Source organism: Equus caballus, chromosome 10, assembly GCF_041296265.1.
Source record: "Equus caballus isolate H_3958 breed thoroughbred chromosome 10, TB-T2T, whole genome shotgun sequence".
NCBI classification, from domain to species: domain Eukaryota; kingdom Metazoa; phylum Chordata; class Mammalia; order Perissodactyla; family Equidae; genus Equus; species Equus caballus.
The window spans coordinates 43609502-43634324 of NC_091693.1; the positions used below are offsets into that span (position 1 = coordinate 43609502).

General features: G+C 37.1%; 1 long non-coding RNA gene and 1 pseudogene across 1 annotated transcript; one reads left to right on the plus strand and one right to left on the minus strand.

The window, feature by feature from the left end:
* Window positions 1-1524: 1524 nt before the first annotated feature.
* Window positions 1525-13488, minus strand: LOC138915788 (uncharacterized). The gene is made up of 3 exons (XR_011422068.1): window positions 13410-13488; window positions 6286-6422; window positions 1525-3534 (listed from the first exon to the last, which is right to left on the minus strand). It is a non-coding gene; the product is annotated as an uncharacterized lncRNA (long non-coding RNA).
* An 8892-nt stretch (window positions 13489-22380) lies between these two features.
* On the plus strand, window positions 22381-23028 carry LOC100069883 (peroxiredoxin-6 pseudogene; annotated as a pseudogene).
* Window positions 23029-24823: the final 1795 nt, after the last annotated feature.

The following is a 24823-nucleotide window of genomic DNA, read 5'->3' on the forward strand; positions in this document are numbered from 1 at the left end:
TTTTGGCTTTGCCATGTAAAATCTTCCGTTTTTTCCACACAGCAAGGTCAAATTGTGTCTTAGGGATGCATACATGATTAGCAAGGTACATGTATCATGAATGCTAACACTAGTGGTCGTTATTACTTTCAAGAACCAGGTCGTAAGTACCTACTATGCCAACATGGAAAAACAACCCTTCAACACTCGCATCTCAAACTCTCCTGCATTTTTATAGGATAAAAATTGATTTCAAAGTTGTGCTGCTGGCAGTTCTGCAGGGAATTTATAGCTTTTAAACATGGCTAGGGACTGCCATGTGGAACACAGGCAAACATGACTAACATTTGTATGAGAATATAAAATTCTCATACAAATTGTACTGACCTGATTGCTTGGAATGTCCACCACCCCAGACATTCCCTTCAGAGGAGAGTATTCATCAGAAAGTAAATTGCACATTCAGAACTTGAAATCTGACATTCTTAAAAAAAGAAGTTTCCACTCTCCCCACAGAAGAGACAGTGAACATATTAGAGCAGGAAGAGCACTGGCGTGGGGACTAGGTGACAGAAGAGCTGGTGTGGCTGCCAGAACAAGTTTTAACTTCAGTTTGCTCCTGTGCGAATAGGTTCCAACCTATGGAACAGATTGTCATGAGGCTTCCATGAGCTTTTAATTGCGAAATGATTAAATAAACAAGACGTTGTTTAGTAACCAGCATGTTTATTTGTAGTGAAAACAGTATTAAGAATATTATAACATGTGGTATAAGGAGGAAATGGTGATCATATTCACTATTAAATAATGCCTATTTCTGGTGAAAGAGCAACACAGCCTTTTGCAAGCACAGCATGACAGAGAGCGTGGCAGTAATGTTACCAAGTTTGCTTCCCCAGGATCTTGGAACCAGCTTTAAGGTGCTGACTGGCTCCAACCCCCAAATCTCCATTCTAGGCAGGAATGAAGCCAAGTAGAAAGAGGATAAGACATCCTTCTGGGAAGGGGCCCTAAGTAGAGAGAAATGACGGTTACGCTCTTCCTGCTAGTTCACCAGTTCTTTGTTCCACAATTCTTCTAAGTCCAAACTTAAGATGGTATCTGAGTGAATCACATACTGTGAGCTGTCTGCCTCTGTAACTTGTCAAATCTAATTCACTGAATGAGCAAAAGCAGCTGCAGTGGTCTGAGTGCCACTTACTCATAATCATAGTGTTTGGAGCTGGAAGGGATGCATTTTTAGGAAGCTTCTTAGGTGATTCTGATACTTAACCAGGTTTGGGAACCAAAGCTATAGGTCATCTAATTCAGCAGTTCTTAATCTCTGTTAGAATCAAAAGGGGAATTTTAAAGAAATTACCCAGATATCTTATGGATATCTTATGGAGTTGGGCATCAGAATATTTTCAAAGTTCCCCAGATGTTTCTAATGTGCAGTCTGGGTTAAGAACAACTGATCTAGCTTAATTCCTTATTCAGTGAGGAAACTGAATGGAGTAAATAATTACATTTCTGTAAGCATGTACAAATATGAATATTCAATTCAACTCAAAAAATCTTTATTGAGCACATACATGTATATGGCATAAATCCTGGTCCAAATGACTTTATCAACTTGTAAGAGGGATGAGAAGAATTCAAAATTATACAAGGCAGAATAAGGTAAATGCTACAGGGCAGGAAAAATGAGGTGTTTTGCTACGTCAATGGGCTGAGAAATAACTTGAAGTCTTTATCAGGAATATAGCAGCTGATTCCTTAAAATCAGAGGATGCTGACTTGTGCAAGCTAGTGAGTTCTGAATCTGTGGAACTGTAGATAATAATATGATATGGATACTGCAATTCCAAATCATGCTTTGAAAGTTACCCTGTGTGCCAAAGAGTTGTAAAGACTCTGCTCATCATGGACACTAGAACTACAAAAATGTCCTGAAAGCAATATTGCTACAAATGAGGGTAACCTTTGATTTCTTTCTTTCTTTTTTTGTTAAGGAAGATTCTCCCTGAACTAACATCCACAGCCAATCCTTCTCTTTTTGCAGAGGGAGATTGGCCCTGAGCTAACATCTGTGCCCATCTTCCTCTATTTCATATGTGGGACGTCTGCCACAGTATGGCTTGATGAGCACTGCGTAGGTCTGCACCCAGGATCTGAACAGGCAACAGCAGAGTGTGTGAAGCTAACTGCTACACCACTCGGGAGGCCCCAACTTTTGATTTCTTTTGTGTTTATTTTAAGTTATCGAATTGCACTCCCGATTTCTAAAATTCTGAAAAATTACTTGAGAATGACTATGAATGATGGCTCTGGAATATGTGGTCATACTTGGATATCTTTTAAAATAATTTTTAAACTCCCAAAATAGTTTCTAATATGTCGCTACTCCAATTTTAGGGATACTGATCCGGTTCCCGGCCTCTTCACCTACCATCTCAATCACCTCAAAGTCTCCTGTCTGGTTTTCTTTCCTTTAATCTCCTACATCATTCAATTCATTCTATATATTGCTGTGAAATTAGTAATTCTAAACACTATTGTAAAATGTTTTAAATGTAAAATGAAACTCCATTTTGCTATACATAATTTTATAGTATCCATTTATATTTTTTCTCCTTTCAAAGTTTATGCTTTTTTTGTCAAAATAATACACATAAGAATCAGAAAATATTATAAGGCTTATAACCAAACAGCTCTCTCCTGCTTTATCCCTTTGCATTCCCAATTTCTGCTCCCCAGAAGAAATTACTTTCAACTATTGTAGCAGTTTCTATTGGTATTATTTGAAATGATATGCTTATACTGTTACTTCTAGATTTTTCAATATTTGACATTGCCTGTTGATTTTCTACTCTAAAGGATGGGGATTTAGCCCCATTATACATTCCCTGCCCTCTTCCTTCCTGGAAATAACTGGGGATATACCAGTGGGCAAGATAAAGTCCCCATACTTAAGAACTTACATTCTGATGTGTAAAGGTAAAAAATATACAAGTAGCCAAATAAGTGAATAATTCCAGAAAGTGACCCATGATATGAAAAAGATAAAGGAAAAGAAGAAAGGGTACATGTCCCCTTCCTCCTTTCACTTAGTAGAGTTATAATAAAATTTCTGATGTTTTCATTGGTACAGCTAGATAAATATTACTCAACACTGAGGCGTAAATGTACTATGATTACCTTTCATTTCATGTACAACTAATTATTTTCTCCGATTCTGAAATTGCCTTGTTTTGGCATTTGTTTAGTTTTCCACGTACTGACAACTAACCCATTCTTAAACGTGCTGCTAGAACTATAAAACTTGTCTCCATATGGTCAAACAGTGCTGCTAATCTCTCAGTTTTCCTTCCTTCTCCTCCTCTTCTTCCTCTTTCATCATTCCTTCCAGAGACCTCTTACTCTTGCTGCAGTCTTCTCTGAGCTCTCCCAGCCTCCAGCACAGCTGTTATCCTGCTTTATCATCTTCCCAGGATTTCCTTGACTCACTTTTTGTGGATCTCCTTTCCTGGATGCCACATCTTCCTCTTTCTTGATTTCATCTTCCAATAGTTTCTTGAGAAACAGAGAAAAAGAAGTAAATTTTTGCAACTGTTCATGATTGAAAATGTTTTTATTCTACTCTCACCCTTGATGGAGAGCCAGGGTATAGAATTCTAGGTTGGAAATTATTTTTTCTTAGAAATTTGGAGGCATCGCTCCATCACCTTCTGCTTTACAGCAGTGCTATTGAGAATTCTGATGCCATTCTCATTCTCAGTCTTTGGTACATGACCTATTTTTTCCCACTGGAAGCCTTAGGGTTCTAAAATTTCAAAATAATTGGGCTTTCATGAGATCTTTTTCTTCTGGAGAGGCAGGAACGTGTGGTAATTAGGAACACAGATTCTTGAGCCAGACCTCTGGGTCTATCATTTAATCAGTTCTATAGCTTTGGACAGTTTGCTCAACTTCTCTGAGCCTCTGCTGGCTGTAAAATGAATATAATACTAGTGCCCACATCATAGGGTCTGGGGGAGGATGGCAGTAATACTTAAAACTGGTCAGAACAGTGTTGGGCACACAACAAGCCCTCTGTAAACATTGGCTATTACTACTACTGTTATGATTTATTTATTGTGCTGGACAATTTAATAGACTCAGATTTCCACAGCTAAGATGTCTGCTTATACTATTTCTTTGATAATTTCCTCCTCTTCATTTTTCCCATACTTTATTTCTAGAATCCTTGTTATTAATCAAATTTCCTCAGTTATATTTCAATCCATCTTCTATCATATTTTAAATATCCAACACTTTTGTCTTATTTTTTGAATTTGTGTGTGTATATATATACATAGTCACACACTTATATGTATATTTGTGTATATACACACACATGTATACATACAAACTTTTTAAAATGGAGGCAATATTTTCTCTTTTATTACTGAGGATATTCGTTATAAAGTTTGTTTTTGTTGTTGAAGTTTTTCTCTGCTTTTTTTTCTGTCTATTATGTTAGAGGCTTTTCTCTGGTGGTTCTTATCCAGTGATTCTTGGCTGTCTATTTGTACTTAAAATTGAAGCTTTTAAGCTCTAGGATTTGTCAATTGGTGAGCTTTGCTGTAGGAAGACTGGGTCGGGGAGGGATCCCCTAAAGAGACAGTTGGGTCCCCATAAATGTCAGTTTCTGTAGAGCTTTGATTTTGAGCGGCTCAGTGTTTTCTAGTCTCTTGCCCAGAAGCATAAGCCTGGCCACCAGTGTTTTGGGAGCTGAGCTGTGGCGGGGGTGGAAGGGAACTGCTTTTCATGCAGACTCTCACACAGTCCCCTTGTTTTTGGTATGGTGTCTCTTCATCCAACCTCTCTACCCTGTCTAGTTTGGATCTAGGTTTTTGGGGGCTTAAAACATGTATAATTTGGGAGGCCCTCTTCTAGGCAAAAAATAGAAAATTATGAAGCAAAATTAAATACAGAGCCTTGGTAGGGACCTGTGCAAGTGGGGAGGCTGAGGCCTGGGCCTCATTAGCTTCCTGGTAGATCTGGCTCTTCTTCCTGCCTTCCACCAGGTGCTGGGGCACGTGCTGACTCTACGGGCTGAAGAGGGCATCTGGAAGGTCCAGCTGCTGCTGACAGTCTTTCAGTTAATTCTCTAGTTTTTAGCCCCATCCCACACCTAATTCTTCTGGGAAAACCAATGTCTTCAATCCAGAAACTCGATGGCGTTTATAGTCCTGTTGGTGCACTTCCTGTTGGGCATCTCTCATTGAGGCAGTTAGGCCTCAGCTTTCTCTCCTGAGCTAAGTCCTTACCTTTCATTTGTCTACTTTCCATCTTCTAAAATCTTGTGGGTATCTCTTGGCCTCTGTTATTACCCACCCTGTTCCCTCTGTCATAGTGAGTTTATTTCTTTGTTACTGTGTGTGGCGGGTGTTAGGAGAGTATAGAAAAAAAACCCAGGCTCAATTTGCCATGTTTCACTGGAAGCCGCATTCTACCTTAGATATTTTTATGTTTGTCATTAACTCTAATATTTTATTGAAATTTAAATAAGTTCATTATAAAACTAAACATTTGTCGTTCCATAAATTTGAAAAATAAATATATCAATGTTCTCATAACCTGGTACTTTTTTGAGCCAATAAATCAACATTTATTGGCCCAACAAACTGGTATGCTCTCTTGCTAATCAAACTGTGAATATTCTGTAAGGAGAATATATCAGAAAATGTCCACAATTTTTTAAAACAAAATTACAAAATATTACATGTTAATAAAGAAGTTTGTAAAAAAAAATCCCTATGTTTCTATGTTTTATGGAAAAAAATACTGTCTAGTTTATTCTTCTAGACGGTGTTCAATAAATGTTTGTTAAATAAATAAATGCTCCCATAAATAGTCCTATCTCACCCACTCAGCTGACTTCATTTCTATGAAAACATTTCCTTTCCAAAACTACTCTCTAAACTCTTGGCAAATGAGATATGAAAGTATTTACAGTAACGTTTCCCAAACTGTGCTCCCTGGAATCTCAGATTTGCAAGAATACTTTAATAAATAAAATCTAAAAAATGATCTGTAGTCAAGTATACTTTTTAAACTCTGAACTCAACAAAGTTAAACACATCTAGGACTTCTTAGAGCCTTAGCTAGGATAATATGCATCGTGAATCTTTAAGAAGGGAATAATTACCAGTGTTTCTCAAATTTATTTTACTACCAGTCCTGTTTAGAGAGCATACTATTTATTCCTTACAGAACAAATTGCATCAAATTACAGTTCAGAATTTTTTTTTATCAACAGTATATTTTTTACTTCTGTACCTGTAAAATACCTCGTTTTCATCCTGAGAAGTAGTTTTATTTCTCCTATTACCAATTCCATTCTACGTCTTAATCTCGCAGGATTGCTCTGTCTTGAAACTTTCTGGAATATCAGGCCAACTGTCTTCCCACAGGACCTAAATGATGCAGGGCGAAATAAACACCTGTGTGAGAGACCTTTTTATACTGGAATTACAGGGAAAAGCAGAAATGAATAAAGGATAACAGTGGGACGGTCTGCATAAGACAGGCCTTCCAAGGCGTCCTGGACTGAATATCTTGCTTACGTCTTAGGATCGGGGTGCTTTTAAGCAGTCAGGTAGAGAAAGAGATACCACCAAGGACAGTCATTGCGTGCTCTCTTCCTCTCTCTGCTCTTCAGTGTTTTCCAAACTTTCTCTCTCTGCATGTGTTAAACATTCGCATTTTATGGCTAGAGCCTCAAACTGACTGACCCAGCCTCTCCAGGGGAGAGGCCTGGGAATCTGTATGCAGAAAAGATGATTCTTAGGACTGGCAGGTGTTGGAAATACTGCACTTGGAGCCGCAACTGTGGGGCTTGCCTGGCCACTCCTGACCGTGACCTCCACTTTGCTTCACATCCATGATAATGATAATCCTCTTAATCCTGTTGGACAATCTGAACTCACTTTCTGCAGTATATATCTGCTTCGCTTTAGATTCTGATTGTGTAATTTCGGAGCCCAGTCTTTCATCCTGGTTCTGATTTCTCTCTCGCCTTAATATTTCGGACTGGCATTACGCTGAGTGAATTCTGTCTTGGATTAATTTTGCCAGAGCAGCTCAGAAGGAAAGATCTGAATACCTTCTCCTAACATTTGAGGGAATTGAATGTTAAATAGATTCAAGCTAACTGAAGAATAGTTGTGAAAGGAGATTTAAAAAAATTAATTAACACGGAATTCAAAAAGTGCAAAAATGTAATAACTAAAAAGTATGATTCTTGTGTATTGTTTCCACCAGCTATGCAATTCTCCTGCTTGGAAGTCCCTAGTATTTTATGAATCCTTCTGGAGGTACTTGAATGCATTTATAAACATTTGTGTCATATGTGTGTGCATATTTCTTTTTCACAAAGGTATCATGTTACATACTCTGCTCTATACCTTGCTTTTTTCCCCTAATTTATCTTGGAGATTGATATAGATTGAACCGTGTCCCCGAAACAGATATGTTTAAGTCCTAAACCCTAGTATCTCAGAAAATGACCTTACTTGGACATAAAGTCATTGTAGATGTAATTAGTTAAGATGAGGGCATACCAGAGTAGGTTGGGCCCTTAATCCAATGTGCCTGGTGTCCTTATTTGCCCAGGCTTCCTAGCAAATCACTAGAAGCTGGGAAGAGCCAAGGCAGGATTCTCTACTACAAGTTTCATAGGGAGCATGGCCATGCCAGCGCTTTGATTTTGGACTTCTGGCCTCCAGAACTGTCATACAACAAATTTCTGTTGTTTTCAGTCACATGGTTTGTGGCACTTTCTGCGGCAATCCTAGGAAGCTAATACAGAGATCTTTCCATATCAGTAGAGAGCTGTTTCATTCTATTTGACAGCTGCGTAGTATTCTGTGATACGGCTGAACCGCAGTTTATTCACCCAGTCCTCTATTGATAGACATTTAAGTTGTTTTTCAAATATTTCCCCTTAAAAACAATGCAGAACAAATAACCTTATATATGTGTCATTTCACACATGTGATGTTATCCTGGGCTCAATACATAGGAGTGGTGAATACTTAAATTGAAGTAAGATGTTTTGTACATGAAAAAGTGAGAAATTATTGTGACTTGAGTAACCTTAACTTTCCACAAACAGAGGGTATAATTAAATGATGCTTAAGCCCATAATGATGCTAAATGGCAAAACTTTGTCCTGACTCCTCTCTCACCCCTCCCCCTTACCGTCCACCTGCTGCTTGACCTTTTAGACAAGGTTCCCTTCTTGTCTCTGGATCTCTGCTGCACTTGAGTTTCTAGTGTTTTAATACTTAAGTTCTTAGTGGAGTTGTAAGGATCAAATGAAGAAAAAAGCATTTGTAAAATCAATTGCCCTACATAAAGACAGGGCTTTCTATTGTCTTTGCCTTAAAGCAAAGTTTGATAACTTTATTATACCCTTTATCTACATTCTGTCCACAGACGCACACACAGAGTGACATTGGGTTTCATATGTTTTCCATGTTTGTTTTCATGTATTTAGTAGCATTCTTTCTGTCTCCTCCTTTATATTTGCCCACAACAGTTAGTATCTGTCTTTTTTGCTTTTACAAATTTTAGTACCTGACCATAAATATATCTTCAGTGCTTTTGTATGCTAAGTTTTTCATCAATGAAAATTCTTTATTTCCTGAAGGTGGCCTGAGGATTTACTTTTATAAAGTACAGTTTCTATGAGCCACATTCTTCCTCATTCTTCTTTTCTCCAATTAGAATAACAGTGGGGATACATTTTTTAACCAACAAATTGGAAAAACTTAGTGCAAGATACATTTAATCATCACAGCTAATCTGTGATGAGAGCTACAGAAAGGAAGGAGGTAATTTCACCTTGTTTTCCTAGGTCATGAAGACTTTTCTTTCTAGAAAGGTTTGGAACCCTGGTTACATGGTTATCGTTCTTAGTATCCTCAGCCTTGTCACTTGCCAAGAATTGTCAGAGTTAAGAGTAGGCTGTTGTTTATGTGTTATAATTGGTAAAGTGATAGGAAGAATCCTAAGTCTTCACACATCTCCCCTAGAGCATGCCAAGGCACTTAAAATTCCTACCTTCAGAGTCAATGCTTTCTCTTGCTCAAATGTAAATAGCCTGAAGGGATATCATAATAAACTATTATCAGTCATCAGCAACTCAGCATGAATTGCTCTATTAGATTCTTTTCCTGCTAACAATAGTTGGCCAAGAAGAAAGTGAGAATTCAACAGAGAAGCTTTCACTGAAGTGAGCTGTGTGCTGCTTCTGCCACCCTGAGAGAGGTGTGGCGAGGTTCATTTCTCCCATCACTCTTCCCACTGACCAGCAGACCAGAGCTCCTTTGGAGAGAGGGAGTACTGCGATTGGAGAGGTCTAGAGAATTGAGCTAAAAGGATCTCCTTCACTTGCCCGCAAGGTCAACTCTAGGCAAAATTGTGAAGTGGCTGTTAGGTTTTTCAGCATGACAAGAATAAGGATAATTCTGGCAAAGCTCAAAATGGTACCTGACACTCAAAATGGTTCATCACACTTCTTTAACACATAATGTTGGAAGTGCCTGTTTTTTAAACCAAGCTGCTTACTTGAGAACGAACTTGAGATGAATCCTGTATTCTCCTCTGTTTTCCCATTTCTGTGACCATTGTGGGCCCACTGATCTCCTTTGATTTTGGAAGACGCTGTTTGACTTTTTTGCTGAATATTTATGGCTAACAAAGCAGTCAATATTCTTCAATGTGTCCTACCTACTGAAGTTAATCCCTACAGCCTGGGAGCTGCTTGGGGGATTGACTGCATGGTTTGCTGACGCACTCCTCTCTCGCGTTCTCTCCCTCTTCCTCTCTCTGTCTCTCTCTCTTTCTCTCAGTTCTTTCCACTTCTCATATGACTAGAAAAACTGCTGGAAAAAGGTGATGTCCCATCAAGGTAAACCTGCCTGGATTCTTAGCCACCTCTTTCAAGAATTCATATTCATTTCAGAATCCGTAAAGAATGCAAGTTGAAAGCACTCCATGGAGGAAACATTTACTTTGCTTGTGAACAGCCAACAAATTGTAGGTGGTTTCATAAATTAGATTCACCCATAGATGTTTCAACACAAATATTGCTCTTCGTTATTGATTTATTGAACTTGTCATATTATCTCCTTGTGAAATTTATCCATTTTGAGAATATTTTCTCTAAATAAAGAACTCTCCTTTTAACAGTATTTTTATTCAATTACTATCTCTTTCCCTTCTGCCTAAAAACATGCTTAAGCCTCTCTCCATCCTAGAATTTAAAAATCCCTTCTTGGACACTGCTTCCTACTCGAGTGAATGCTTCGTGTCTCCCCTTCTCTTTCTTGTAGACTTTTTGTGAAGCCTCTATGTCCTAACCCCCCATTTTCTCCTTAAGTGGTTTACAATAATATCATTATTAATAATTATAGCTAATATTTGTTGAGTGAATAATGTGTGCCAGGCACTGTGCAGCTTACATGTATTATCTCATTTAAATCTTCCAAGAATCCAATGAGGTAGGCATCATTAGTAGCTCTGTTTATACAGATGAGAACACTGAGGCTTGGAGAGTGTTAGTATGTTGCTCAGCAGATCAGCGAGTGGGTGGCAGCATAGAAACTCCAATTTCCTCTTGTGGGTGCCATCTAAATCATTGCTGTTACCCACAGTGTGTACTATCTCTACCAATCCACTGTGACCAATTATTGCCTAACCATCGTTTTCAAGGGTTTATTTTCCATCATCATCCTATTCAATCTCCCCACAGCAGTTGCCATTTTTGGACCTTTGGATTTTTCTTCATCTTTTATTTCCATGATATTACACTCTGCTGGTGCTTCTACATTTCTAACTGTTCTTTCCGAATTTGATGATTTATCCTTCTCCCGTTCTCTCTTAAATGTTGGGCTAATTTGAATTTTCTTCTTCCTTTAAATGTTTTCCCTTGGTGAGCTCAATGATTTCCATGTCCTCAACAATCATCTCAACTAGAATTCCAGTGTTCCCTTTCCTGAGCTCCAGGTTCATTTCTACTTATAGGCACCACAAACTAGAACTGTCCAAATCAACCTCATTATCTTCCATTCAAAGCCTGTTCCTCCCTCTGCATTTCCTCTCTTATTCCAAAACATAGTTTATGTAAACGTACAAGCTGAAGGATGGGGGAAAAAGCCTTTTTTTACATCGCTGTTTCTTTCACTCCCACATTTAATTGGTCACTATATCCTGCGTATTCTAACTTTTAACTTTAAAAAATTGTCCATTCCTCTCCATTACCACTTCTGCTGCTTTAACTCAGAGTTTCATCCTATCTCATCCCTTTTGAGGTCAAGTATTGTGTATTGTACTTTATCATATTGCCTACATATCCAGCACGATTTTGTATACAGAAATACATCATCTGGCATTTGTTAAGTGAATAGATTAATTTCTACCCAAGATTTAAACTTCATGAAGATTATGCTACTGTCCATATTTATATAACACTTACTATTCATAAGACATTATTCTAAATGGTTTACCTATATTATATTACTTAATATTCACGGGTTTTTTTCTGAAGTAGGTACAATTATTCTTCCCATTTTATAGATGGGGAGACAGGCACAGAAAAGTAAACTGACTTGCCCAAGTTTACACAGCTAGTAAATGGCAGAGCTATTAATAACTAGATCACACTTTGGCTTTAAATCCATGTTCTTAACCATTGTAATTCCTTACACTTCCTTGTGGTCTGCTTCTATGTGTTACACTGGGGTCCTAATTATTTTAGCTATGAAAATATAATAGTTACTAAATTCAAAAACTTATAGATGTAGATCTGGAACTAAATTATATTCTCAGCTTCCTCCAACCCCTCCTCTAATCCTAGAGGAATTCAGAACCAAAATTAGTTCAGAGTTTCAAGGGAAACTGGAAATTAAAGTAGGGTTCACTGGACCAACAACATGTGAGATGAAAACAACCAGCATGCATGGCTCCTACAACTCAAAGCAAAATTAGACCCCAGAAGCAGGATCTGGATCTCTTGGTGCGTATTACCTTGTCATGTTGGACCATGGGTAGCATTGAGTTGAAAAGACAAGGCTATAAGGCAGTACAAAACATAGCATGGAGCTGCCATTTAAGACAAGGTAACCAGATGGCCTAGACCCAGTAAAAGAAGGTAAAAGAGAGGTCCACATGGAGGAATGGATTAATGTCAATAAATATAAATGGGTCAAGAATACAAAGATACTGGGAGCCAAGGTGGATCGTTGGGGAGAGAGGGGCAGAGAGCAGACAGAAAAAAAAGAATCTGTGCCAGAGGCAAGTGTGCCTTCCAAACCAAGATAAAGTCACTTCAGAGGTCTCACGTTCTGTGGCTGAGTGGAAAGATTTTTGAACTAAGTATCAGAAGACCTGCATTATAATTTGGTTCTACCATCAATCAGACATGTGATCCTGGAAAAGCTACTTAAACTTTCTTGAGCTTACTTTTCTCATCTGTAAAATTAGACTTCAACATGGGGACCACTGATAGTTACACATACAAAGTCTAGTATCCTTTACATAGTCGTCTTGAAAGTTTTTTGATCATGAACTTTTATTAGTAAAGAAAACTGAGCAAGTACCCCCATTTAGGAAAGTGCTGCAGGGACAAATTTATAAATTACTTGCAAATGTATAAAATTGTACATGTACCACTTTAGTAGTATTTGAAGTATTATGAGACAAAAAAATAGAAAAATAATAAAATAAAGATTAAATAAACAATATAGTTAAATGTATTGTTCATTGTGATGTATCATATTAGCATTAACTAGGATTTCAAGGCACAATATACAGGTAGGGTGAAGTTTGTCACTACAATGGATATAAATGCCTATTGAAAATAGTCCCAGACAATTTTGATTTTTTGTCCACTTCTCGTTAGATCTGCTTAGATTCCCATTACTTTTATCTTGCAATTTGGCTGACAAAGAGCTCTTTTTTGGATTCAGAGAAGTGTCAACAATGTGAGTTTCTTGTTCACTAGCTCTTACATATCAGTATTATCTTCATTATGAAGTTTCTTTGCAGAAATCTTTCTAAAACATGTATCCATTATGTGAGCATTTAGTTTAGTCGACTAGATGACATACTACATAAATCCACTTCCCCTTCCATCCTGGGTTCTCTCAATAGCAGCCCCTAAGGGAGGGACCGAGTGCAGGTTGTCTTCTCAGGAGGTGATCCTCAGAAGCACAAGGGAGGGAGTAGGCACAGTGAGAGACAGAGGGTGATAATGAGCACATTGCTTCTGTGTACTCAATCCCAGCAGTGACATACCTCAGAATCATCTTTTCCTGGATGGTGGGGTGACTGGGGCATTTATCCACCAACTTTCATTCCCCATTGATTAATGCTTGTCCCCGGTGGCTTTAACTCACCTTCACTTCTGGATTGCGTCTGTCTGGCAGAGCGAACTCCCATGGTGCTGGAGAACCAGGTAGAGAAGAGAGATGCTGGTGTTAGAGGTTGGAAGCTCTTAGGATGCTGCACACTGCTTATGGCAACTAAGTTGAACTCATGTGGGCCCACCAAGTATGGGGCAGGGTATTCACTCTATCTGCTATATCTGGTAATGGTTAGGATTAAGGTCAGGATGAGTAAATTCTGACAAACTGAAGCAAAAAATGTGAGGGGGCCAGCACCTACCTCTCCCCTTCTTTCCTTAGAATATATTGAGTACCATTTTTTTTTGGCAATCTGTATATTAAACATTAATAATAAAATACAATTTAATTCAAATTTTTAGACAACATACGTAAATGGAAGTCCTATTATCTTTTTTTCACATTTTGAAGGTCATCTTGTATATCCCTTGTGAGCCTGAATCTCTGATTTATGATCAGCACAGCTCCCTAGAGTGGATTACCCAAGTGCCAGTTTCCTCAGGCTGCTGAGATGTATGTTCTGACAAAGGATGCTTCAGTCCCAGGAAGACACACCAGGTATTGCAAGGTCCCTGGCAACCTTTATGCTTCCAAGCAAAATTGTGGGTTTCTGCCAGCAGCACACCTGCATATTCTCCAAGGACAAGTGTCAGAATACTCTAGAGGCTGCTGAAACATCAAGGAGCCCTCTTACAGGAAATATTTCAGTGAGCAGCTGCCTAATCAAGCAAATGAACTAGAGGGAGAGATAAAACAATATCTGCATATAAGTTGAACTATAGAGTAAGTTTAATTACTGTACCATTGGTAGTTATAATCATGGTGAAGCCAAAATTTTCTTTAAACATATCTTTGGCATCATCGCAATTCTACACTAGAAGTTAAGACAAATTAATTAAACAATTTGACATTCAAATGACATTGATTAGGTAACTGCTATATGCTAAACCCCTGTAAGAAGTGTTATGGGTTATAAAAAGACGGGTAAACCACAGTCCCTTCCATATAGTACAGTACAAGGAGTGAGTATGGCATATAAGTAACCATAAAGTAAGGTGGAAAGACATAAGATCCATAAGAAAAATACCAAGGGCTACGAAAATTTTCTAAGATAGGAAAAGTATTTCTGTGCCAAGCAATTTAACATTTCTTGTGATAACAGCTAAGCCTAGTCCAAATTCCATGCCCTGGAAATTTTTTTAAACATGGTCCACTTGCAAGCCCACTAGTTAAAGTTTAGTAATAAGCAGACTTGGGCTCAGAAAAGACAACCAGATCTGAGATGGGCCTTTGATTCAGTGATGACTACACTGGGCTCTAAATGCGCCCTCAAGAGACAAAGTGGAATACTTCTCTAATTCTTAATTGTTAAAAAATCTAATATCTTGTGGTCTGTTTTTAAGCTGTGAAATTTTAGGAGTACAAAAGCAAACACTGAAAACAAAAATTGTGCAATATTTGTATTGACAATATATTGTTGCAATTTTCTTGAGCATGAAAATACTTTCTTAATAAAGATTTTATCATAAAAGGGAAACTTATGTGTTGGGTGCCTTTTTTTCTTAACCAGAAATCAATTTATAATGAGATCATACACGTGAAAAAATTTATAACTCATATTTTAGGAGAAAATCAAATTCAGCAAAGATTTGAGAATTATAGTAAATAATATTTCATGCTTGAATAACTAGGAACTCTGTACTTTTCATATTAGGTAATACATTTTTTCATTTTGCCCAAAGACCAAAAGAAATTGTAATGAATTGCTTACTGTAAAATCTGTTACATTGGTCATATAGAATATATATTAGACAACTCTTTAAAAACGTATTTCAGTCACAACCTCTAAATTAGTATTTATACATATATTTTCTTTATGAGAGTTCTGTTAAGCTTTGTTTCAATTTCAAAATTTCTCATAACACCACGTTGCTGAAGTAGCAAGCTAAATTCCATTGTCTGATGCAGTGAATATCCTAATCTTGAATCTACGTCATGAAAAGTGTTTTATTATTTTTCTAACTCTTTTGTCTTCACACAGAGTGACTTTTTTGTTTCTTTAGGAGAGAAAGGGAAAGATCAGTTTCCATTAAGAGTGCTGTAATATAATTTCTAAACTTTTTTTCTGAAAAGTTCAAAAGTTATCCTAAAATTCTATTAGCTAGGAAGGCATCAGATTGAGGATTTAGATATTTCAAATTGTACTAAGTCTAAAGTAGATGATTGAGACTTTGTAATTAGTTTGTGATTTATCCATCCATCTATCCATGTAGTCCTTCAGTAGGTGCTTTCCTTGGCTCTGAGGACACAGGGAAGAAAGGACTATAGTCTGCTGTAGAAATCAACCAAGCAAACAAATAATTATCATACATGAGGTAAGTTCAGTAACATAAGTGTGCATCTCATGATTGTCATGGGTAGCGTAGAGGATGGAGCAGCACATGCTGTCTGAGGCCAAAATGTTCCAAAGAAAGGGTGATGGTAAACTGACTACTAGAGAATGAATCTGAGTTTACCAGGTAGACGAAGAAACTATGTGTGTGTAAAGTTCTCTGAGCAGAGCGTTGAGTGTTCAGAAGAAAGCAAAAAGAAAGTTAAAAAGAGTGAGAGAGAGAAATAAGGAAAGGGGGGAGGGATGGAGGGAGACAGGAAGAAAGAAAACGATATGTTTAGGGCACCACGAACTTTGGTATTGTAGGAGCACGGGATGCAAGGAGGGGTTTGAGGCAAGTGGTGGGAGAGGCTATGAATGCACCACTAATGGGTCTGGATCTTATTCTGAGGCGATGGAGGCACCATTAGGGCTCTGAGCAGAGAGTGAACTGCTCAGAATTTTGTCTTTAGAAAGATCTCTCGAGTGACAGTATGGAAGATGAGTTAGAAAAAGGAGGGACTGGAAGTACTGGGTTTTATACGTGCATTTCCAGTCTCTGTACGAAATGTCTTCTGTCCCATATCAGCCCATATTTATATCAAGTACTTTAATCTGTCAGACAAAGTTCAACACTTCCAAACAGCTCTCCCAGGATTCTCTTAATTATGGTCATTATTATGCTTAATAAATTATGTTAATATGTTTAACTTACTTTTACAATAATGTTTTTAATTCAAAAATTTTTATTATTTTTAAGTTTTCTTGAGACATAATGCACATACCATATAACTCATCCATTTAAAATATACAATTAATGGTTTTTTAGTATATTCACAGTTATGTAGCCATCACCATAATCAGTTTTAGAACATTTTCATCAGCCTCAAAAGAAATCTGTATCCATTAGCAAACACTTCTCGTTTCCTCCACTACTTATTCCAGCCCTAGGTAACCACTAACCTACTTTCGGTTTCTATAGGTCTTCCCATTCTTGATTTTTCATATAAATGGAATCATACAATATGTGGCCCTTTTCGACTGTCTTTTTTCACAGAGCATAATGTTTTCAAGATTCACTCATGTTATAGCAAGTATTAGTACTTAATTCCTTTTATTTCCAAATAATATACCACTGTATAAATATATCATATTTTTTTATCCACTCATCAGTTGATGGATACTGGGGAACAATGTCCAAACACTATCTAAAACATGGAAACACTTTTGTCTAGTATGAAGAATGCTGCTATGAACACTTATTTACAAGTTTTGAGTGAATATATTTTCACTTTTCTTGGATAAATACCTAGGGGTGCAATTAATGAGTCATATCATGACCTTATGTTTAACACTTTGAGGGGTTACCAAACTGTTTTCCTAAGCAGCTGCACCATTTAACATTCTCATCAGCAATGTATGAGAACTCCAATTTCTCCACCTCCTCACCGACACTTGTTATTACTTGTCTTTTTGATGATAGCCACCCCAGTGGAGGTGAAGCGTTATCTCATTGCGATTTTGATTGCATTTTCCTAATAGGTAATGATATTGAGCATCTTTTCATGGGCTTATTGATATTTGTATATCTTCTTTGGAGAAATGTCTATTCAGATCCTTTGCCCACTTTTAAAATTGATTCTTTTTATTATTGAGTTATAAAAGTTTCTCAGATATTCTAGATACAAATTGGTTATCAGGTATATGATTTATAAGTGTTTTCTCCCATTCAGTGGGTTGCCTTTTCACTTTCTTGATGGTGTCCTTTGAAGGATAAAAGTTTTTAGTTTTCATGAAATTCAATTGATACACTTTTTGCTATTGTTTGTGCTTTTGGTGCCATTTCTAAAAGGGCTTTTCCTAACCCAAGATCATGAAGATTTACTCCTTTGTTTTTTCTAAGAGTTTTGCAGTTTTAGATCTACATTTATGTCTATGATCTATTTGAAGTTAAATTTTTTGTATGTGCGTAAGGAAGGAGTCCAACTTAATTTCTTTTGTATGTGGATATCCAGTTGTCCCAGTACCATTTGTGGAAAGACAATTCTTTCCTATTGAATGGTCTTGGCACTCTTTTCCAAAACCAACCGAACATAAAGGTGAGGGTTTATATCCAAACTCTCAGTTCCATTCCATTGATCTCTAAGTCTATCCTTCCACCACCACCACATTCTCTCGATTACTGCAGCTGAGTAATATGTTTTGGAGACAGCAAGTGCGGGAGTCCTCCAACTTTGTTCTTCTTTTCCAAGATCCTTTTGACTATTCCACATTCCTCGCCTTTCTTTACAAATTTTAGGATCAGATTGTCAATTTCTGTAAAAATCTCAACTGAGAGTTTAATAGGGATTGTCTTGACTCTAGATCAATTTGTGGAATATTGCTGTCTTAATGTTAAGTCCTGCAATCCATGAACAAGGGATGTCTATCCATCTAGTTAGGTCTTCTTAACTCCTTTCAGCAATGTTCTGTACTGCCTCCCCAACGCCTTTATATGAAGTATAATTGAGAAATAAAACTGTACGTATTCAATGCGTACAACACGATGACTCGACACACGCACACACTGTGAAATCACTGCCACCTCCATCACATCACAGTGACTTTTTTTGTCGTGGCGATAATATGCAAACTCTACTCACTTAGCAAATTTCAAGTATATACTATGGTATTAGGAACTATAGTCACCATGCTGTACATTCGATCCTCACAACTTATTCATCTTATAACAGAAAGCTTGTGCCCTAGGATCAACATCTCCCCATTTCCCTCACCCTCAGCCCCTGGCAATCACCATTCTATTCCCGTGTCTGAGTTTAACTTTTTTTTGGATTCCACGTGTAAGTGATACCACATAGTATTTGTCTTTCTCTGTCTGACTTAGTTCACTTAGCATAATGCCCTCCAAGTTCACCTATGTTGCCATAAATGGCAGGATTTGCTTCGTTTTTATAGCTGAGTAATATTCCTTTATATATATTTACCACATCTTCTTTATCCATTCATCTATTGGTGGACACTTAGGTTGTTACCATATCTTGGCTATTGTAAATAATGCTGCAATGAACATAGCGGTGCATATGTCTCTTCAAATTTTTTATTTTGTGTTCTTTGGATAAATACCCAGAAATGGAATTGCTGGATCATATGGTAGTTCTATTCTTAATTTTCTGAGGAATCTCCAGTTTTCTATAGTTTTTCCACCAGGAGTTTATATTTCCAACAGCAGCGTATTAGGGGTCCCTTTCCTCCACATCCTCACCAGCCTTGTTATCTCTTGGTTTTTTTTGATAAAAACTATCCTCACAGGTGTGAGGTGATATCTCATTGTGGCTTTGATTTATATTTCTCTGATGATTAGTGATGTTGAGCACCTTTTTTATCTAAACATTGCCCATTTGTACGTCTTCTTTGGTAAAATGTCTATTGAGGTCCTTTGCCAATTGTTTAATCAAATTATTTGTTTTTTTGCTATTGTGTTGTATGAGTTCCTTATATATTTTGAATATTAACCCCTCATCCAATATACTGTTTGCAAATATTTTCTCCCATTCCATAGGTTCCCCTTTCATTTTGTTGGTTATTTCCTTTTCTTTGCAAAAGCTTTTGTTTGATGTAGTTCCACTTGTTCATTTTTGGTTTTGTTCCCTATGCTTTTGGTGTCATCTTCAAAAAATCATTGCCAAGACTAATGTCAAGGAGCTTTTTCCCTGTTTTCTTCTAGGAGTTTTATGGTTTCCAGTCTTACATTTAAGTCTTTAATTCATTTTGAATTAATTTTTGTGAGTGGTGGAATTCATTCATTACATTCATTCATTTCCACGTAGATATCCAGTTTTCCCAACATCATTTGTTGGAGAGACTGTCTTTCCCCTATTGTGTACTCTTGATACCCTCAACAAAGATCAATTGACTATATACGTGAAGATTTATTTCTGAGTTCCAGTTTATTTTTGAATGAACTCAAGCCCGCCATGATTAGATGACTCTTTGTATAGAGATTAAATGCATGACCTCTTGTATCAGTCTGCAGGTATGTGAGTACTCCACCATTACTACCTGTGTGATGTTAGACAATTTACCTTTCTGTGCCTTATTTCTCTCACCTGTAAAACAATAATAATGATAGTACTTCCTTCAGGATGGGATTGTGAACATTAAATAAAGTAAAACTAGTTAGAACGTGCCTGATACATAGAAAGTACTCAACAAATCTTAGCTTTTATTATTGCCTAAATTTGCCTTTCTCACAATTTTACTAGGGCACATCAAACACAATTATAGCTCCCTAAGGATCTTCAGATCATAGCATTCCCTGAATTCTAGACGCCAACACTATTAATGCCTCTTGTGCACTCTTCAACGATGTTCCAACACTCAGGGGTTTATTTTTCATTTTATCTTAACCTTGTAAGATCACTTGGCTTGCAGACTTCTACTCATCCCATACTTTCGCTAAATGTAGGAAATGAAGAATGATCAATATTTGGAAAAATATAAAAGAAGGTAAAGGTCTTTGTAGTTTCTCAAAGTTGGTGTTCAGCATGTATTAATCCATGCACCTAAAATGTGTTTGAAAAGAATCAGACTTCCCCCTCTTTTCTGTGGTCCATTGTGAATATCCTAACACCAGTTTTCCTAATACCACTTATGGAAGAGGCTATCCTTTCCCCATTGTGTGTTGTTGGTACGCTTGTCAAAGTTTAGTTGATCGTATATGTATGGGTTTATTTCTGGGCTCTCTATTCGGTTCCATTGGTCCACGTGTCTGTTTTTTATGGCAATATGATACTGTTTTGACTACTACAGGTTGTAGTATAATGTGAAGTAAGGAAGTGTCATGCCTCCAGTTTTGTTCTTCTTTCTCGAGGTTGATTTGGCTATTTAGGACCCTTTTGGTTCCTTATGAATTTTAGCATTGTTTTTTCTATTTTTGTGAAAAATGTCAATGGTATTTTGACAGGGATTGCATTGAATCTGTCAATAGTTTTGGGTATGGATGACATGAAAATATTAATTCTTCCAGTCCATGAAAATGGGATATCTTTCCATTTATTTGTGTCTTCCTCAATTTCTTTCTTCATTGTTTATAGTTTTCAATGTACAGCCTTTCATTTCCTTGGTTAAATTTGTTCTTAAGTATAATTTTTGATGCTATTGTAAATGGGATTGTTTTGTTGATATCTTTTTTGGGATAACTTATTGTTGGTGTATAGAGACACAATTGATTCTCATACGTCAATTTTGTATCCTGAAACTTTACTGAATTTGGTTATCAGTTCTAACATTTTTTTTGGTGGAATCTTTAGGGTTTTCTCTATGTAAGACCACATCATCTACAAATAGAGACATTTTTACTTCTTCCTTTCTGATTTGATGCCTTTCCTTTTTTTGCTAAATTGCCCTAACTAGGACTTCTAGTAATATGGTGAACAGAATACAGTGATTAAAGAATAGGCACTGTCTTGTTACTGATGTTAGAGGAAAAGCCTTTAGCTTTTCATTATTGAGATGATGTTAGCTGTAGGCTTGTCATATGTAGCCTTTATTATGTTGAGGTACCTTCTTTACATAATATGTTGAGAGTTTTTATCATGAAAACGTGTTGAATTTTGTCAAGTGCTTTTTATGCATCTATTGAGATGATCACACAATTTTTATCCTCATTAATGTATCATACTACATTTATTGGTTTGTGTGTGTTGAACCATCCTAGCATCCCATGGATAAATCCAACTTGATCATCATGCATGATCCTGTTAATGTGTTGTTAAATTCAGTTTGTTAGTAGTCTTCATTTATGTTCATCATGGATATTGGTCTGTAATTTTCTTTCCCGGTAGTGTTCTTGTCTGGCTTTGGTATCAGTGTGACGCTGGCCCTGTAAAATGAGAAAGTGTTCCTTGTTCTTTAATTTTTTGGAAGAGTTTGAGAAGTATTGGCATTAATTCTTCTTTAAATATTTGATAGAATTCTCTAGTGAAGCCATCTGGTCCTGGCTTTTTTTGTGTTGGGAGATTTTTGATTACTAATTCAATCTCCTTATTAGTTATTCAGACTTTCTATTTCTTCATGATTCTGTCTTGGTAGCTTGTATGCTTCTAGGAAATTATCCATTTCTTCTAGGTTATCCAAGTTGTTGGCATATAATTATTCATAGTAGTCTATTATGATCTTTGTATTTCTGTGATGTCATTTGTAATGTCTCTTTCATTTCTGATTTTATCTTTTCTTGAGTCTTTCTTTTTTTCATAGCTAGGCTAGCTAAAGGTTTGTCAATCTTGTTTATTTTTTCAAAAACCCAACTCTTAGTTTTGTTGACCTTTACTATTGTTTTTCTAGTCTCTAGTTCATTTACTTCTGCTCTAGTCTTTATTATTTCCTTGCTTTTTCTAACTTCGGGATTAGTTTGTTTTTCTTTTTCTAGTTCCTTGAGGTGTAAATTTAGCTTGCTTATATGAATATTTCTTTTTTATTAATGTAGGCATTCATTTCTATCCTCCTAGAACTGCTTTTGACCTCCATCTCCAGAGCCAGCTGGCTGTTGGCTGCTGTTGCTGTGCCTTCTTATCTTCCCATGTCACCATTTCTGCTATGTCAAGAGGTCTCCTTGTTGGGGACGAGGCTTCCAACTTTGAGGCCAATACTACCATTGGCCCCATCCATTTCCACAACTATCTGGGAGACACATGGAGCATTCTCTTCTCCCACCCTTGGGACTTTATTCCAGTATGTACCATAGAGCTTGGCAAAGCCACAAAGCTGGCACCAAAATTTGCCAAGAGGAATGTTGGGATGATTTCCCTTTCAATACACAGTCTTGCCTGAAGCAGGATATCAATGTTTACAGTGGTAAGAAGCCCACAGAAATGTTACTTTTTCCCATCATTGATGAAAAGGATTAGGACCTGGCCATTGTGTAGGTATGATGAATCCAGTAGAGAAAAGGAACAGGGCATGCCTGTGACAGCATGTGTGGTGTTTATTTTTGGTCCTAATAAGAAACTGAAGTTATCTATCCTCTACACAGCCGCCACTGGCAGATGCTTTGATGAGATTCTTGGAGTAGCTATTTCTCTCCAGCTGACAGCCAAAAAGTGGTTTGACACCCTGGTTGATTGGAAGAATGGAGATAGCATGGTGGTCCTTCCAATCATCCCTTCCAAACTTTCCCCTAAAGGAGTCGTCACCAAAGAGCTCCTATCTGGCAAGAAATACCTCTGCTACCCTCCCAAGCCTTAAGTCTCTCCAAAAAGTTGGTGCTGAAGCTGCTCACTTAGCACAGTGAGCCAGAGGATGCCAGCTGCCAGTTATGTTTTTCTGCAGTAATTCTATAAAAACATCCTGGTGTAATCATAGCCAAGGTCTTTAGGTTGCTATATTCTGGATTATTAAATAAAAATAGCACTGAAAAAAAAAAAAGAATTGCTTTTGCTGCAGTTTGGTAGGTTGTATTTCCATTTTTGTAATATCAAGATATTTTTTGTTTTCCCTTTTGATTTCTCCTTTGACCTATTGGTTGTTTAGGAGTACATTGTTTAACTTTCAGCTATTTGTAAAACTTCCAGCCTTCTTCCTGTTATTGATCTCTAGTTTCATGCCATTGTAGTTAGAAAAAATGCTTGGTATGATTTCAGTCTTCTTAAATTTGTTAAGATGTATTGTGGCCTAATATATGACCTGTCTCAGAAAATTTCCATGTGTGCTTGAGAAGAAAGCGTATATTCTGTTGCTGTTGGATGGAATGTTCTGTATATGTCTGTTAGGTCCATTTGGTTGAAAGTGTAGTTCAAGTCCTATATTTCCTTATTGATTTTCTGTCTGGATGATTAATGCATTGTAGGGTATTAAAGTCCCCAACCATTATTTCATTGCTGTCTAAATCTGCCCTCAGATCTATTAAAATTTGCTTAATATAGTTAGGTGATCCAATAAGGGTGCATATATATTTGCAATTGTTATATCCTATTCACGAATTGACCCTTTTATCATTATATAATAACTTTCATCTCTAATTAGAGTTTTTTATTTAAAGTCTATTTTTTCTAGTGCAAGTATAGCTACCCCTGCTCTCTTTTGGTTCCCATTTGCATGATGTCTTTTTCCATCTCTTTACTTTCACCCCATGTGTGTCCTTAAAGGTGAAGTGAGTCTTTTGTAGGCATTATATAGTTGGATCTTTTTTTTTTTCCTTAACGCATTCAGCCACTCTATGTCTTTTGATTGGAAAATTTAATCCATTTACACTTAAAGTCATTATTGACAAGGAGGAATTTACTATTCCCATCTTGTTAATATTTTTTTGGATGTTTTGTAATTCCCTTGTTCTTTTCTTCCTCTCTTGCTTGCTTTCTTTGAGATTTGATGATTTTCTGTAGCGGTATGCTTTGATTCCTTTCTTTTCTTTTCTTTTTTGTTTTTTTTGAGGAAGATTAGCCCTGAGCTAACATTGTGCCCATCTTCCTCTACTTTTTTATATGTGGGATGCCTACCACAGCATGGCGTGCCAAGCAGTGCCATGTCTGCACCCGGGATCCGAACTGGTGAACCCCAGGCCACGGAGAAGTGGAAAGTGCTAACTTAACCACTGCGCCACCGGGCCAGCTCCGATTCCTTTCTTTTCATTTTTTCTGATTCTACTATAGATTTTTGCTTTGTAGTTCCCATGAAACTTACATAAAACATATTGCAGTTATAACAGTCTCTTTTAAGCTGATAACAACTTAACTTCAATCACTTAGAAAAACTATACCCTTTATTTCCTCCTCCCATTTTATGTTTTCGATGTCACAATTTACATCTTTTTATACTGTGTCCATTAGCAAATTATTGTAGCTATACTAATTTTTAAAACTTTGTCTTTTTTTTTTTTTTAAAGATTTTATTTTTTCCTTTTTCTCCCCAAAGCCCCCAGGTACACAGTTGTATATTCTTTGTTGTGGGTCCTTCTAGTTGTGGCATGTGGGACGCCGCCTCAGCGTGGTTTGATGAGCAGTGTCATGTCCGCGCCCAGGATTCGAACGAACAAAACACTGGG